General features: G+C 36.0%; 1 protein-coding gene and 1 non-coding gene across 2 annotated transcripts in view; both read right to left on the minus strand.

Annotated features, from left to right (window-relative positions):
• The window catches only part of ITGBL1 (integrin subunit beta like 1), a 212,384-nt gene that overhangs the window by 128,296 nt on the left and 67,648 nt on the right, over positions 1-16,440 (minus strand). The gene's annotated exons all lie outside the window — the stretch shown is intronic.
• LOC116881358 lies at positions 483-589 on the minus strand. Its single transcript, XR_004385394.1, has one exon. It is a non-coding gene; the product is annotated as a U6 spliceosomal RNA (small nuclear RNA).

Here is a 16,440-nt window from a genome sequence, read left to right on the forward strand (position 1 = left end):
GTCTGGAGAGGGAAAGGCAGAGGGAAAGGCCTCCGGAAGAGATGAGGGACGTTCTCTGTTCCCTTTCCCTCCTTCTAGCGCCCACCTCTAACCTTCTATTTATCCAAAACCTTTACAGAGATTCTTCTCTCTCTTCTGCACTAAAAAATAAGTAAAAATAAATAAATAAATAAATAAATAAATAAATAAATAAATAAATAAATGATAGAGGCCTCACTTCCCTTAGCTTCTGCCTTGGCCTTTTGTCCCCTATTGGGGTAAGTTTTTTTTTTAAGATTTTATTTACTTATTTGACAGACAGAGATCGCAAGTAGGCAGAGAGGCAGGCAGAGAGAGAGGGGGAAGCAGGCTCCCTGCTGAGCAGAGAGCCCGATGTGGGGCTCGATCCCAGGACCCTGGGATCGTGACCCGAGCCGAAGGCAGAGGCTTTAACCCACTGAGCCACCCAGGCGCCCCTCTTTTTCTTTTTTAAAGTTTTTTTTAAAAACATGGACTGCTTCATGAATGTGCATGTCATCCTTGCACAGGGGTCATGCTAATCTTCTCTGTATCGTTCCAATTTTAATATATGTGCAGCCAAAGCGAGCACTCCTGTTGGGGTCTTTTATTCAGAAGGGTCTCTTAGGATCAATTATACCGAATGACAGAAGGCACTCGGGCCTTAGAAACTTAACATCCACCAATATCTCTTAGTCAGTTGAAATGAACTGAATCACCTCAGAATGTTGTGACCAGACAGGAGACCTGAGACCAGTGAAATCTCTTCAGCTTTACTGAAGAAGAAGTTCCACACTCACCACTGCCTCCTTGCCCAGCACATAAATATGTGTGCCCAGAAATCTGGTCAGTGGAGATACATGTGTATGTATGTGTGTGTGCTTATTGATACATATACGTGTTCATGTGTGTACATAAAGACATATATGAGACTTAGCAAGACTCTGAATTTTCTCTTAATATGGAAGCACTGGATGATGAGACCGTATTCAGCATCCCTCGCAATATTGAGATTTTTTCCCCAAATGTTTTGTATTATGTATCTCTAATGAAAATTAATAATATTCTTCATCTGCTAATGTTAGGTTTCTTCATCTCAAGTTCTACTGATTGTCTATAGAGCAAACTCTACATATGCCCTTATTCTCACAGCCATTAAGGAACTGTGCATCTCCCCCATGAGAAAGGGTAACACAGGGCCCTAGAGCACACGTATATGGGTAAATTCAATTTTTTGAGATGTGTTCAAGAGTTTTGAGACAATTGTTTTAAGCAATGGGTTTGCAAAAATAGAAGAAAGATTTTATTTCTTAAGCTAGATCATGGAAACATCCTATCAATTTTATCTTCTACACTTTATGTAGTATTTCACTCAAAATCCAAAAAAGGAAAAAAATTATCTGTTAGAAGCAATACTCCCTTAAGTGATATTGTTAAAGAACATTGTTTTGACCTTGAGGGGCATTCAGGAGATGTGAGAATCCTGACTCATATTCATAAGACACAGCACCAAGGAGACAGAGTCACCTTTATAACCTGAGGGTCTAGAAGAGCCGGGTAGACCATGCTTGGTTATCTGAATGGGAGGACACTATCATCAGAGGGCTATATGCTGAGCCAGGGTGGAAGGTGCAGAGGAGAGATATGAAAGGGTCTCCAGGAAAGGCCCTATCTCTGCCCCTGCCCCCTCCACTGGGAGTGAAGTATGGGACACAGAGAAACAGAGTAGAGCTCCCACTGCACATCCCTGGAGAAGCCTTGTACGTTTTTCTCTAGACCAGCTTGGAACAGCTTCACCAGGACAGAAATGTCTGTGAAAGCTGCAAGTACCTAACACAGGCCACCAATTGTCCTGCTGACCCAGCATGGGGCAGGACGGCAATTACAATTTCGGGGAGAAGGAAGGTTACTACCTAATGAGTGCGTGTGATAAAAATGAGTAGATGGAATTACAAAAACTGCCAACCAGAGATTAAATGGAAAGCACAGACGTAGTAAATGGCAGACGAGACAGAAGCCAGCAACCACAGAACAGGACATGAGCGGGGATAAGGAGGCAGAGGCAGTGCCCTGTGGACCGTGAGCTGTTGACCCCCAAAGACCCTCTATCTCCACTCCAGGGAAACCCCAAATGAATGAGCATGCCCAGAATCAAATTAAATAAGGTTTTTATCTTTGGTAGCATGGGAGCTATTACAGGTTGAATAGTATCTCTCCCCACCCCCACCAAATGCACACATGGAAATCCTAACCCTAGTGTACCTCAGAATGTGGTCTTATTTGGATACAAAGTCATTGCTGATGTAATTAGTTAAGATGCCCTCGTACTGGAGTAGGGTGGATCCTTAACTTAATGGGACTAGTGTTCTTATAAAAATGGGCAATCTGGCCACAGAGAACACCACATGAAGATGAAGACAGAGATCGAGATGGGATGAAGCTTCTACAAGCCAAGAATCATCAAAGATGGCCGACAAAGCTCTGGAAGCCCAGGAGAGAGGGATAAAACAGATTCCCCTTCAGAACATAACTCTGCTGATACCTTGATCTGAGACTTCTAGCCCCCAGAACAGGGGGACCAAAAAATGCCTGTAGCTTAAACCATCCAGTTTGTGGTACTTCGTTATGACAGTCCTAACAGAGTAATACAGAAGTTCAAGGTATTGTTAGAAGAATGATGGAAAAATAAAGGTTTATCATTTTACATGTATGAGTTTATTTTTTGAAAAGGTAATTGTCACCCACTGACCTATTCAGCACATTTTAATCCATATGCTTCAGAGATGACTGACGTTTACCTGAGTGTTGTACCTACTGTACCCAGGACCAACCTAAAGGTTACAGAAGGCAAAAAAATCTCTGAACAGAAGTATATAATTCTCTTTGCCTATGTCTAAAGTCAATAGGAAAAAAATCAGTAGAAATTCCCCATCTAGTGAAACACACTGTTTAGGCAATTACTGAGAAACAGGCCAAATGACTCTTCATGGCTTATCTCTCTAATCATTCTACTTAAAATTCCTCCATTCCCCAAACCTGTTTTCTAGACAATAAAACCACTTCCTTCACCTGAAAAGGATACCACACGTCTCTGTTAGCTCTACTGCATTACTAAATTCCTATGGACTATGCAAATCCTCCCCTAAACAAAGCTTCCAAACTATGACCAGGAAGTAGACTTTAGAAAAAGCCTGAACTTTTATAAAGAGTTTTTGTAAAGTCCACTTTTTATAAAACCTGTTTTTTTAATAAAGAACTCTTTTATTGCTCCTTAAATAAGTCTGTGCAAGGGCTCAGTGAAAGATTATCTATGATCACCTCATAATCTCCAAACGTTATGATCAAGTAATTCTTTGGAATGTTATTTTCTCCTCATCCATCTAAAAGGGAGCAGATGGCAACAATTTATTTTTTTATTTCCTTCTCAGTTCAAAAATTAACATTTATTTGTTCAGTTAACTTTACTGTAAATCCACTAATTGCAATGATTTCCTTTTCTATTAACTCAGTAACTCCCCAGGGTACCTCTGTTCTAAGCTGTTATAAAGTAGGTAGTTAATAAAAGTTGTTGACAATTTGGTTGACTTGATTGAAAAAAAAAAAAAGAAATAATTCTCTTGCAAGCAGGCAAAAGGACATTAAATCATGCACTGTCTACAATATAAAGATCAGTCACCAGGAAAATATATATCAGTAGTTGGCATGGAGACCAAATTGAACTCATTACCATTTATTTTTAAAACTCTTCAGTAACTCATGAAGTATTTTATAAAATTTGAAAAGCAATTCATGGGCAAGGTAAGAAATACTTTAAAATGAGCTGTCACTTTAGAGTTCCTAAAAAAAAAAACTTTAAAAACCTAGATCAGTAGACAAAAAAATTAAATGGGATATAAAGCCATAGGGTAAGCATTTTTTTTTTTTTTTTGTAGGGATATAATACTCTGTAACTCTGTTGGGATATCCCTACCTCATTTCTTAAGGAGTAAAAACTGGACACAGCTCATTTGACAAAGAGAGCTCGTCTACAAACCATGGATATTGTAGAGGAGGGGCAAATTGTACTGAGGTGTGCACGGAGGTGATCAAAAGGGAAGGAAAGATTGCTGTAACAGCCAGTTCACTCAGATGTTTTGAAACCATTTAAAGCTAAGCCATCCAGAGAAGTAGAAAAGAGCATGGAAACAGTGGGGACCATTGTTCCAAAGAAAAGGAATATCTTCACGTGAAGATATGATTAAATTCAAAGCTGACCCACCCCAGTCCAAAATGCCCTCCCTGTTCTTAACTCATGAACCATGTCAGTCCCCATTCTGAAAGTCTATAGTCATTATATTTCATGATAGATAAGCTTCACCTATTGTTAAATTTACAAAGTATTCCATTTTTTGAAAAGATTTTATTTATTTATTTGACAGAGAGAGAGAGAGAGAGCGCGCGCACAAGCAGGAGAAGTATCAAAGGGAGCTGAACAGGGAGCGCACCAGGGGCTCAATCCCAGAACCTCATGACCTGAGCCAAAGACAGAAGCTTAATGGAATGAGCCACTCAGGCGCTCCCAAAGTATCTCATTTTTAATCATTCTAGATTATGTATATTATCTTCCTTTTGGCATGGGCATACAGATATTTACTTTGGAAAATAGCTTTACCAAGGTATTCTGTAGTGCATAATAACAAATACACAGTAAACTCTTAAGTGAAAAATCACTTTAATTCATATTATCCTATTTTATTATCAAAATAGCACACACACAAAAAAAGAAAATAAGTATTACCATCCTCACTTACAGAAGAGGAAATTCTTGGTTAATGTCTCTAAATGATTCCTCCAAATTTTTAACAAGCTCTCAAGGCCCCCACTTACCTTGGTTACCCTCAAACTCAGGTGCAAGAGTGAATCCCCTAGACTTCCTGTCTTCCTCCTACCCCACGTTCATCAACTTCACGTCCTCTCCAGTCCCAGAGGCCACATCAAGGTCCAATCTTTTTCAAGGAGCCTTGATTTCTTTGCCTTCTGGTTCTCTGGAGCCCAACTTCTTTCCCTACTTTATTTCAAGCTCAGCTTCTGTAATTAGCACCTTCCCTTTATACATGAGTATAAAGGAGAACGTGAGTCTCCTTTACACAATGTAATCAATACGGCTTCTATGAAACACATGTCCCTAATTTTTTTTTTAAAGATGTTATTTATTTATTTGACAGAGAGAGATCACAAGTAGATGGAGAGGCAGGCAGAGAGAGAGAGAGAGAGAGGGAAGCAGGCTCCCTGCTGAGCAGAGAGCCCGATGCGGGACTCGATCCCAGGACTCTGAGATCATGACCTGAGCCGAAGGCAGCAGCTAAACCCACTGAGCCACCCAGGCGCCCCACACATGTCCCTAATTTTAATCTCTATTCCAGTCCCTTCTCCCTTTCTTATTCCAATCTCCAAAAGGGTAGTTTTCTCTCCCAGTTTCACTTTCTTGCACATTCAGATTTCAGTTCAGTCCCACCATTCTACGGACATTTTTCTGAGATGACTACTAACCTTTTTATTCCTTAATTCAATCAACATTTAAGTCTTTATCTTATCTGTTGCTTCTCTATCCTTTGACTTCTTCTTTTTCCCCACCCCGTGCCTTGTCCTTCTCTGCCTTCTCTTCCACCTCCATATGCCCATAAATGCAACATTAGTAAAATCCATATTCCCCACTGCATCTGACAAAAGATAAGGCAAAAAAGAGGAATAAAAAACACTGGTGCCTTTATTCAGAAGAGAGTTAATTCAACCTGATAGTTTTTACATTACTGAATCAAACTAAGTTTCAAGCAGGCTTGAACTATGTTTTATTATTTTATTTTTTTCCCTGTCATTCAGGGAGCAGTTGGAAAACAGGAGGAAGGCTCATGAGGAATATTAGAGAAAAGTGAAAAGGAATTATAAGCAATATTTCTTTTGCATATCTAAATATCCAAGATTCAAGACAAATAATGTAAAGTTGAATCTGCTACATACACATACCTGTTTTCTTAAAATGAGCAATATAACATTTACATTATTCTGAGTCTTAATTATTTTTACACCTAAAATCTTGGAGAACTTCTGTCAAGAACTTTGAAGTAGGGCTGAAATTGTATTTATCTTATTTGAAACTAACCAATTAGCCTGCTACAGTTTCACATATTCTTGACTCATGTCATGGAGACATGAGACTTGTGGGACAGAGTCAAAGAACTCTCTTACTCACATTAATAGCAGTACCTGAAATATCAGTTTGAGTCACTTACCAAATCCCAGTTCCCACAGGACAACACAATGAGGGCCAATGAGGGCCAGATGATGCTGGCACATACAATGGGGTGTGTTAGAAGAGAGGAAGACCAGAGAGATGCATCCTGACTCTTTCATAATGGGTAGTAAGCATACTTGAACTTGCCCCTCAAGGAGACATTATTTTATTACACTAATCTCTAAATAGTTCTCTTTGCTCCAGAAGGAGACACGTCTATCTTCCAAGACTGCTCTCTGTACAAACACCCATGAAAAGATAATTTGGAATAAAAGCAATCAATACCTCTGTAAATAAAAAACACAGAAATAGAAGAGATGCATGGAGAATTATCTCCCAGAAACTACTGATATTAGTATCAATAGGTTAGTATTAGTATCTTAGCCCATATATACCTACCTTATTCTTTCTAACAGGTGCATAACATTCCTTTGTATATAGCCACAATAATTTAGCTATCCTTTATTGGTGAGCACTCAGCTGTTTTTGATCACTTACCACTATAAACAATGTTGTCATAAGTATTCCTTACATATGTATCTTTGTGCAAAAGTATAAATAGATCTGTAGAATAAATTATCAAGTGGAGTTTACAGATGAAAGACTATTGCATATCATTGAAATGTTAATGTATATAGACATATTTGTCTCAAAACACTATTAAATGCATTCTCATTAACAATGTGTGAAGATAGGGGCTCCTGGGTGGCTCAGTCGTTAAGCGTCTGCCTTCAGCTCAGGTCATGGTCCCAGGGTCCTGGGATCGAGTCCTGCATCAGGCTCCCCGCTTGGCGGGGAGCCTGCTTCTCCCTCCCCTGCTTTCCCTGCTTGCATTCCCTCTCTCGCTGTGCCTCTGTCAAATAAATAAATAGGGTCTTAAAAAAAATGTGTGAGGATACACTTGCCAACATATAACATAGAATATTATCAAATAACCTGTGTCAATCAGAGCATTAAAATTATAGTGGATATTTTTGATGAAATCTGCCAACTGCAGATGAGTTCAATTTCTTTTGATTGGTTTACAAATAATTTTTTATAAACAAAATCGTTTTATTTTGGAGAGAGGAACTAAACACACTAAGTTTAAAGGTTAATTTAGGATAAATTCACAGATACACACTAATGCATAAAATAAAACAGAATGTCAATTTCAACTAATTAACTACTATATTTCTCTTACTTCTTACCAGAATAAATTTTTTTCAGGTGGTTATTTTGTCTTGTTTTGTTTTAAACATATACGATCTGAATCAAATTAATGATGGTAAAGGAAAAACAATTGTTTTTTCTTACATTTAGTTATTTTTTTCATCAAGGTTTTAAAATTTGTATCATGGAGATTATTTTGTTTTGCACTATAAGATCCTTTTGTATACATCTAAAGAAATGTTAAAGGGAGAACTTACCTGCTTCAGTTATATTTAATATGGAATGAACAAAAAAAGAACACAAATTAAGCTTTTACTTTAAAAAGAAGTTGTAAAATAAAAATTCTTAGGAAAGAATAATGAAGGACCCACTTAAGATGAAAACAGGAATTAATAAATTAAAAAGCAGTCACACAAAAAGTAAGCTCATTAAAGCTAGCGAAAAGGCAAACCCATTAGTTATCATGATAATTATAAAAATATGGAAGGTAGATATTCACAAAATACATAACGATAAAGGAAAAATTAGCAACAAATTCTGAGGAAAAGGTAGATCACCAGATAAGTACATAAAAGATACATAAACAGATATGTTATACATATGGAAAATTCTGACAGTATTAGTCTTGGTAGTATAAAGTTTGGGGTTATTTTCATTTTTTTGCAAAGTTTTCAATAGAGATTTTTAAAATTTATAATCAGTAAGGTCTTGTTTTGTGTTTTATTTGATCTAGATTGATTTTTATGTTGAAATTATAGAGAATAACTAACTCTATAATATTATTTCAGAATTCATTTTCTTCCAAATTTTTATACAATTATTCTTACATCACTTGCTGGCATCTTCAGTAAAATACTGAGTAGAACTATGTTGTGAACATCCTCATCTCATTCCCGATAGTGAGCAATTTTCTGTCGTTTTTAATCAGATTAATAGACCATATGTTTCCAGACATTGATAGACTCAACTGAATTTGCAATCTTTCTGGAAAAATCATTGTTCATTACATTCTTTAAACTATGCTAATTCTGTAGTTAATATACGCATTTTCAGTCATAACATATTTCTCTTTATTTTTGTTGCTTTACTGTTTTGGTTATGCTTGTTGTTTTCCATTTTGTTGCTTTTGTTATTAGTTTGCTTGTTTGTTTTTTTGTTTTTCTTTAAGTGTGCAGTAAGACTGTCTAGTTTTCAAACACTTAATTTTGATTTTCTTTATTCTGTCTAGTATTTTTATTTTCTAATTGATTAACATTTACTTCTTTGAGTTTATTGTTCTTTCTCTTACTTCGATTTTAGGCCCTTAAAATGTTTAGATTTTTTCTGCTTTTGCTATGTGAACTGTTCTGTTATGCAGTATCATAAACACAAAAGGGTATAAGACCCACATACAGTTTAACATCTACCAATGAAATAAAAACCTTCGTACCCACCATCCAGATAGTGAACAATCAGTTCACAGTGAGTACCGAACCCCTTATATTCTGCACAGCTGCACTAACTACCTTGAATTTTGTTTGATTTCCTTGCTTTTCTTCATTTTTTAAAATATTTTATTTATTTGAGGGAGAGAGAGAGCACAGAGGGAGGGGGAGAAGCAGACGCCCCGCTGAACAGAGAACCTGAGATCACGACATGAGCAAAGGCAGATACCCAACCAACGGAGCCACCCAGGCGCCCCTCCTTGCTCACCTTTATAATTTTATTTCATTTGTATGCATGCACAAACAATGGCTTAATTCAAATATTTTCTAATATTTATAAAAGAATCATAAGAATCATACTATAGCAACTGTCATTCAATGTTACAGGTTATTTCATAACGTACCTTTTTACTCAATATAATGTTTTTAAGGGGCATCCACTTTGTCACATGTAGCTATATTTAACTCAATTTGATTTAAGATCTCGCTGCATGATTACTTTTTAAAATTAATCTTTCATATGCTGCTGGACTTTGGGTTTGTTTCCAGTGGTTGTCAATACCAATCATGTGACTATAAGCAGATGAAATACTTGAAATTTTTAACAACTAGGAATAACCCATCAGGACACAGGCAAACCCAGAAGCTCCCTGCCAGCCTCTGCTTTAACTCTTCAGTTACTGGATAACAGACACATCCCAGATCTCAGAGAGATCCCAGGGTAAGGCTTGCAATGGACAAATAGGCAGAGGATCTTAGGAAACTTGGGGCCACATCTTTTCACCAACGGGTGGAGAATATTAATAATGGTTATAATCTAAATGGCACAGACCAGCTGAATATCACCAAGGCTGTAAACATTCAGGAACAAACTGCGGAATTCCTCTGCTTTGATTTATTTTTCCCTATACTATTACATAACTAGAACTTGGACTCAGTGAGAACCAAGAAAGTTTTATCTTGTTCACTACTGTATCTATATACCTAGAAAAGCTGCTTATTAAAGATTCTTATCTATTCCTTGACAGAAATTTTTTCTCTGGTAGTATCTCCAAGAAATGCTATGAGTATACATTCTCCTATATCTTGCATGTTTGAAAATATCTGTCTTGTATACTTCTCTGAACAATGTTTGTTACATGTACGTCCCTGAACAGGTTGATTTTTGTTTACTTGTTTGTATTTGGCCTGGTTCTCCCTCAGGATTCTTTAATCTTTCAACTCAATAACTTTACAACATTATATTTTACTGTGGGTTGATCCATATTTTTTTCTAGGACCTGTTGTTCCCTTACTACAGATTAAAGTGCACACCCATAGTTTCAACAAAGTACTCCTGAGTTATATCGTTGAAAAGCATCCTATTCCGTGTTTTTTTCTCTTCCGTAGGTACACTGATTACGGCTATGCTGGGTCTCCTTTTACCCTTCTTCATATACTATTTTCTCTCTAATTATTAGTATAACACTTGGTTATTTTTCATTGTTTTCTTAATTTTCTTTGTACCTGATGGGCCTGAGAAGTGTCTATACTTTTTTCTCCACATGCCTTCCTGTGAGTTTTTCTTCCTCCTAGATCCCCCACATACACACACCCTCAGTGCATTTGTTTGTCAGAGGCAGCAGGGCAGAAAGCTTGAAGTCACGAACTCTGTACTGCTGGTGTACAAGTCCCCACTCAATTACTATTGTGTGAACTTGAGCAACTTATTTAATCTTTATGTGTATCTCAGAATATTCAGCTGTAAAATGTGAACAAAAACAATATTTGCCTTAGAGGGCTTTTACACGGAGTAAATCAGATGACAGCTGTGAAGTGCTGAAGACAGTGCCTGTCGCATCATAAAACACTATATAAACATTTGTCAAATCCTTAAAAAAAATTCTCTATTTTATTGTAATTTTATCCTTAAGTACCTGCATCTCTCCTTTGACTTCTTGTTGCCTAAAAGTGGTATGTATCATTAGCTGCATATAAAGAAATCTTTCTTTTTAATTTCATAACGTGAACAATTGATCACATTTATTATAAGCTCCATAGTACAATCGTCTTTCAGGTGTTGATTTATTATCAATTGTGTTTGTTATGTCCACGTTCTGTATTTATTTCTTGTATTTTTTTCAGAGTTCATATGCTAAATTCTTAATTACTATCCATCACTGAAGGAAAGAGATTTTTCCTAGAATAATTATTTGTGAAAGGATAATGTGGAAAGGCACCAGATAAGTAAACTTTTCTATGAATATTGTTTAGTACATATGTGTAAATATTTTATTCTTAATTTCTAAAGGTAAATTTGATGAACTAAATGTTACATGAATGTGTAAGTTGAATAGGTATGGCCATAAAATTTTCTGCCAACTTTTGTTTCTGCCAACAATTGTAAGTCAGTACTTTTTTTTTTTTTTAAGATTTTATTTATTTATTTGACAGACAGAGATTACAAGTAGGCAGAGAGGCAGGCAGAGAGAGAAGAGGGGAAGCAGGCTCCCCACTGAGCAGAGAGCCCGATGCGGGCCTCAATCCCAGGACCTGGGATCACGACCTGAGCCAAAGGCAGAGGCTTTAACCCACTGAGCCACCCAGGCACCCCAATAAGTCAGTACTTCTTGCCTTGCATTGTGTATGCTTTCCTTCTGCTTGAAAAGCTCCCCAGCTTGCAACTGGGAAAGGAACAGTTTCCAGGCTCCCACAATACCATGTATATATCTGTTACTTCACTAACCCATAATTATCTCCTTACATGGCTCTCTCCCCACTAAACAATTATCTTCTTTAGGACTAAGGACTCTATCATCTTAATTTTATATCCTTAGTTCCTATCCAATTTTCTGGCATATAGTAATTGCCCCTAAAAAATGCTTGACAAGGGGCACCTGGATGGCTCAGTGGTGGGTTAAGCCTATGACTTTGGCTCAGGTCATGATCTCAGGATCCTGGGATGGAGCCCCGCATCAGGCTCTCTGCTCAGTGGGGAGCCTGCTTCCCCCTCTCTCTCTGCCTGCCTCTCTGCCTACTTGTGATCTCTCTGTGTCAAATAAATAAATAAAATCTTTTAAAAAAAAATGCTTGACAAATACATAAACGGGGAAGGTTGCGTAAAATTAGTGTCCAGGTTTGCAACACTTGTCAATAGCAGAAGTAGAATATGAATCCAGTTTTTCCCCTACAAATCATGTAACTATAACTTTCCTCAGTTATATCAATATAAATTAAAGGACTCGAGTCTAGGTCAAAAACCTGTTCCACATACTTGAAAGCATAATTATCCTTCAAATGACTCTTGCAAATGACCCTTATTCATTCAAACACTGATAAAATTATGGTATATGGTTTGCACAGATATTAATAATACACTTCAATTCATATGAGATTTTAAAGCATGGTTCAAATATAGTTTCTGTCTCTGTAGCCAAAGTTTGACATGAAATTAATAAACCCTTATGAAAGTGTTGCATAATTCTTTTTTGATTAAGCTCCAACTAACCAACTATAGATAATTATGAATAAAACTCAACTGCTCCTCATGCAAACAATCTTATAGAATCTCTTACTTCTTTTTCAAATGAAGATATAGACTACATTTAGAGACCACTCTAAGGTAAAATGTCTGGAATTGATTATACTAATTTAATAGATTGTGCTCCAAAAGACAATTTTGATTCTCTCAGGAAGGAGAGAAAGACTACCGTTTTATATGAAAAATACGTATGCTTTAAAATCAATAGTTTTGTCTAACTAGAATCATGGAATCAACCTTGAATCTAGAAATTCAGTGAGATTATCACATTACTGCATGCTGAATGAAATAAATTGCCCAGCTGTCAAAATTAATTCTTCCGTTTCAACTTAATTTTTGCCAAAGTCACACCATAGCAGCCACATCCCCATATTGTCACATACTGTTAGTCCTAATGGCTGAACTTGAAGCTTTTGCTTGAAATGTCACATATCTCTAAAGATTAAGCTATATATATAATTTTAATCTAATATAGTTCTATCCCTTAAGATACATATTCTATTTTAAATACTGCCTAAGTTACTTGGCCAAAATTTGTTTCAGTTCTTATTGTTCTTTTCAAATAAAGAGATAGAACAGCATGGAAAGCCAATCCCTGACTTCCAAGATGTGCTTTCCAGCAGTCAGAGCTGCTATAATTTTTCTGTAGTCAGGGCGGTTTATGTTCAATTTGACTAGAATATTATGAATGTCACATATTTCAGGAGACTGATCATGGAATGCAACAAGGAGATACGACTTTAACACTGTCATCTTTATCTGCTCACCATCCCAGTAATACGCGTAATCACAGTAGGGAGAAAAAACACTAGATGCTAAATTAGCACATTAGGAAATAATGTGCTGGAAATGTAGATTATGTTCATCATAGAAAAAAAAATCCACCTTCATAGGTGATGGAGATAAAGAAAGGTTTATAAATTAAAAGTTTAAATGCCGTTGGTTTCTTAAATATGCACAAATATCATTTGTCCTAAGCAATTTTTAGGGAACTCTTAACACAAGATTACAATAAGTTAATGTGACCAGAAGTCATCCTCTGTGTTTAAGATGATTTTGCTAGTGAATGACCATATAGGAAAATAATAGAGGGTTCCTATCAATTTATTTAGAAATATTCATGAGGCAGAAAAGGTTAAAAAAAAAGGGGGGGGGTAAGAAAGGAGAACGCTAATTTTTCACTGACTACCTGTTATATACCAGGCCCTATACTAGGTCCTTCCCATTCATTAACACAATGAATTATTTACAACCTTGTGAACTGAGAAGAAGAATGCTAACATGTAGACTCAGGGAAATCAGCTGGCTTCTCTCAAATCATACAATTTGATTCAAACCCAATATCCAGGATCTTGTCTTTCCTACCACACTTCTTTCCTTCAACAATCACTCTCAATTTTATCCCTTTCTAACATAACTTTCAGGAATGCACATATTCCATGACCAGTTACTTTAAAATTATGTCTGTTTAGAAATTGTGTTATATAATCTTACCTTGATTGCTCTGCTAGAGAAAAAGGATATCTTTTTGTGTATTTTCTTTACTGGAAACTGCATGGTCTAGAAGTTCAAAAAATAAAAATGCAACCTTGTACTAGTAGTAATCCTGACATTGGGGAAGGAAGGGCAGTTAATATTGATCTTAGAGGAAATACGGCTTTATCTTCCGATTATTTGCTCAGGCTAAATCTTTCTAAATTTAGGATCACCGACTTTCCCCAGATATCCACACTTAAGAACAAGGGAATAAACTGAAGGCCAAATGCAAAATCTGTATCAAGAAGCTAAAATACAGAACTAATATGAAAAACACCCTTTGGAAACTCTATCCCAATACAAAGTAAGCCTACTGTCAATGTCTGATTTATATCTCCTAAGAGTCATATGAAACGATTCAGGTTGAACTTTAAAAGCATGATTATGAAGAAGGGCTTTGAATTGGGAAATCTCCCAAGGAAAATGTTTTTGTAATTTTCTCTACTTCAGTTTTGAAAAATGAAATTGTCTTTAGAGAGTTTAGAACGTTTTGTTTTTATTCTTGTTTGTGTTCTGTTTATTCTTGCTTGCTCTTGTTTGTGAAGATTATGACAATTTTGTCAATTTCTTTTCCATTCTGGATAGATCTCAGGTGCTCAAGAGAGCTGTCAAATTATTCTTAAGGAATGAGTCTAGACCCAGATAATGTTTAGTTTCCACAGAGACATGCTCTAAGTTAACCTAGATTCCAGCAAGTCAAGCAAGTTAAGGAAAATGTCTCTAGTCATGATTTTCACGGCAGTTCATGGATCTTTGGAAAGAGTCTAAAAGTTCAAACTAAATTAATTTGAACAGGATGTCTTTTAAAATTTGACCACTAAAACTTTTCATAATTAAAATTAATATCATTTTAATTGTAGTCAGTTTTAGATTGATTCTTGTAATTTTAGGCATTTGTTTTATGATGATGGTTATTCAGCTCTGGCTGAATACCAACTGAATGTTGGTATTAATACACAGTCAGTGAGAATATGGTACCTCAATTATGTATTGTTAATACTGCTTCTAAAAGGAGTTTTTTTATTTTCTATTCCAAATTGTCCTAGGTTACTTTAATTATATATCTTCAAATAACCATGTAATAAAAATTGGACCTAATGTTAGGAGTTAAGACCTAATATTTCTAGACTTCCTCTGATAACTATAATCATCCTTTTGATAGTGAAACACTATTATTTAGATTCATTATTTTGATCAATCTTTCCACTTTATGAAAACAGTATTACAGAAAGCAAAACATTTTGCAAGGTAACAGTTTGAAACTGTTTTTACATCAATATGTTCTCACTTAATAACTTCATATTCAGGGAAAAATTTCATATGTTCAAGTACTTTCTTTTCCTCTACCTAATCTTAAGTGCCAGGAATGGAAAAGGACTTTCTAAGGAGCTACACTACTTTGAAAATCTACAACAGGGATGCCGTTTGTAATCTATAGCACTGACAATTTAGAGAGAAGGAATGATTAATATGCAATCAGCCTAAAATATACTGACACTGAATTCCAAAAATATACATAAGGATATACTTGGAATCCATTAAAATATAGCTAAGCATCTATTAAGCAGAACAATGGTGAACTTGATGATTTTTAATTTGACATGAATAAACACACCACTTGTCAGATAACATGAATATTTACTCTGTATGTTCTTAAAATAGAAATTAGCTTCTTAGATAAGTAGAGAATTACTGCAAATGATTTTTTGTGCTTATTACCTTTTGTTTTTAAAAATGCACTTGGGGCGCCTGGGTGGCTCAGTGTTAAAGCCTCTGCCTTCAGCTCAGGTCATGATCCCAGGGTCCTGGGATAGAGCCCTGAATTGGGCTCTCTGCTCAGCGGGGAGCCTGCTCCCCCCCCCCCCCCCCCGCCTGCCTCTCTGCCTACTTCTGATCTCTGTCAAATAAATCAATAAAATCTTTTTAAAAAAATGCACTTAATGGCATCCAAACCATTTTTTAAAAAGTTAACATGTCTTCAAATAAACAGCTTACTTCCAGGAGTTAATTTGAAAAGACTAGTTCTTTAATTGGAGGTGTATAACTTATTTTCAAATGTATACTTTGTCTTGAATCTTTGAGAGCAAATTAAAAAGTATAAAACCTTCAAGAAAAGTTCAAACACTAACAAAGTGCCTAAATTACTTAATAGATAAGGTACATATTCAGCAAAACTACAAAGTAAATGGGCACTGCAGACAAAAACAATCCCTCTTTTTCAGTACATCTCACCCTTTCAATTTTGTGAAAACGCACCCAATGAGCTTGACTTCGCATAATATTGATGGGTAATTTTTATTCTTTTCAGTCTATTGCTTTAAAACAGCACAGTATCTGTTAACTAGACTTACTGTGGTGATAATTTTGTAATACATACATATATTGAATCATTATGTTTCACACCTGAAACTGATATATTATATGCCAATTGTATCTCAATAAAACTTAAAAAGCAACATAGTATCTACCCCCCCCCCCAAAAATAGGAGGACCTGGGTAAATACTTAACAACTGAATAAGTGAACAGTAATGATTATGAA

This window comes from Lontra canadensis, unplaced genomic scaffold (genome assembly GCF_010015895.1).
Source record: "Lontra canadensis isolate GAN:19392208 unplaced genomic scaffold, GSC_riverotter_1.0 scaffold73, whole genome shotgun sequence".
In the NCBI taxonomy this organism is placed as follows: Eukaryota; Metazoa; Chordata; class Mammalia; order Carnivora; family Mustelidae; genus Lontra; species Lontra canadensis.